A 2,370-nucleotide genomic window follows, 5' to 3' on the forward strand; every position below is an offset into this window, starting at 1 on the left:
CTGATCTCAGATTCTCAATGATCCTCCTGCCTCAGCCTTCCTAGGCTGGGATTACAGGTGTGCAACACCACATCTGGCTCATTTACAATTAACTTACTTGATGACTAGAAAAAATGTATGCCTTCCCCCTTTTTTTTTCTTTTTGGCCAGTTCAGCCTGCCCTGAGGGTGGGGCTGGTGTGGCATGTAGTGCCAGGCATGGAACTGCAGTCCCCTGGGCCTACCTAAGCTTGCCTAAACAGGCACTTTAGAACGCTGAGCTATCTCGTCGGCCCTATGCCTGCCATTTTGCTATTTGTTTTGTTTTCTTTTTTTTTTTAATTTATTTTTATTTATGTGTGTGTGTGTGTGTGTGTGTGTGTGTGTGTGTGTGTGGGGCCAGCTCAGCCCACCAGGGGGCGGGGCTGCCTGGCATGTGGTGCTGGGGGATTGAACCGCGGTCCCTTTGCTTTGCTAAGCTTGTTCAAATAGGTGCTTTAGACCACTGAGCCATCTCACCAGCCCTTGCTATTTGTTTTCTGTGTATCTCATATCTTTTCATTTCTTGTACTACTGTCTTTATTGTGTATGCTAAATAAATTTTTCTAGTGTATTATTTTATTTTTTATGTATTTAGTACAGGATCTACAGTGTCTCACTCTGTAGATCAGACTCATAGTGATTCTCCTGTTTTCAACCTCCCAAGTGCTGGGATTAAAGGCATGCACCACCACTCCCAGTCTCAACTACCATCTCAGCACGCCTGTGGTGCTGGGGATCAAACCCCAGCATTTGCGCTCTGCCTAAGCAGGTGCTGTAGTCCACTGAACTATCTGGCTGGCCCTTAATGTATTAGTTCAAGTCTCTTGTCATTTTTTTTTCTCTACTTTTTTTCAGCATCAGAGGTTGTTTTTTTTTAATTTTTTTTTTTTTTTTTTTTAAAGTCAGGCTCAGGCTGGCCTTGAATTCACTGTGTAGCCCAAACTCACTTGTGCCTGGCTAAAAAATAAGAAAATTTCTTAGTGGTGCCAACTAAGGGGTATTTGTGTTTGGTTTTGTTTTTTTTTAAAGTACTGGGAATAGAGCACTTGCCAGGCAGGTGCTGTGCTGCTGAGCTATATCCCCGGCCCTGTAGCATTTTTATCATTCAGTAAATTCCATTCATTCACCATCTTTTTCCGAGTTTTCTTACATGAAAATGTTTTTAATGTTGTCTGAATTCTGTGCTGTTTCTGTAAGTTTGCTATATTATTTATATAAAAAAAAAACATGATTAGGGTTAGGGTTAGGGAAAAAAAAAGAAAAAAAAAACCCATGAAATTCTGTACCTATTAAAAGCGCCCCAGGGAGATGGCTCAGTGGAATAAGCGCTTCCTGGCAAGTGCAAGGGCCTGAGTTCAATCCCTGGTTCCAAAATAAAGGCTTCTTTTGGGTCTGGGGAGATAGCTCAGTGGAATAAATGCTTGCCTGGCAAGCACAGGGTCTTGAGTTCAATCCCCAGTACCACAAAAAAAAAAAAAAAAAAAAATTATTGGTAAAAGCTCCCCATCCCTAGCACCTACAAACCAAACCATCATTGTATTTTTTTGTGCAGGGTGTGTGTGTGTGTGTGTGTGTGTGTGTGTGTGTGTGTGTGTGTGTGTGTATGTATGGTGCTGGGATCAAATTTAGGGATTATATGTTTTTTTCTGTTTCCCTTCACTTAAATGCTAATTCACCGAGCATGGTCACCTATGCCTGTAATCCCAGCACTTGGGAGGCTGAGGTGGGAGGATTGTTGTGAGTTCTGGGCTACAAAACGAGCTCAAGGCCAGACTAAACTGCATAGTGAGATCCTGTCTCAAAAAGACCAAACAAAACAAAACAAAAAAACCCACCTCAACCCTGCATGCCAAGTCCTCTTAAGAAACTGCTAAATTCTTCTGACAGGAAAAAACCAAATGAAGTTCATATGCAATTTGAATGTAGACCATGGTATCTGGTGTGGGATCCAAAGGCCTAAAATAGCCAACCAAATTATGAGAAATCATAGGTGGGACCCTAATAGCCAATAAAAAAAGCAGCTGGGAGCAAAAGACCCTTGGGGCATTCATCTGTCTGAAGCCTCCTACTCTGATTTGTTTTGTCCCCCTTCCCAATAAAGTGTTGAATGAAATGTCTTCTTTTCCTTAAACTTTATAGCTGATTTTTTATTGGCATGAAGTTTACAAATCCCAGAGAGCTGTGGAGTGGTGTGCTGTCCCCTAAACAGGGTGGGTGGGCGGATGCGTGCGTGAGTGGCACAACATCATTGTAATGGGAAACCAGGGATGTTTATAAAGAAGTCAAAGAACCACAATAAGACTTTTTTAAAAAAAATTATTTTTTTACATTTGTGTGTGTCCAGCTCAGC

The sequence above is a fragment of the Octodon degus genome, unplaced genomic scaffold (assembly GCF_000260255.1).
Source record: "Octodon degus isolate 3935 unplaced genomic scaffold, OctDeg1.0 scaffold00104, whole genome shotgun sequence".
NCBI classification, from domain to species: domain Eukaryota; kingdom Metazoa; phylum Chordata; class Mammalia; order Rodentia; family Octodontidae; genus Octodon; species Octodon degus.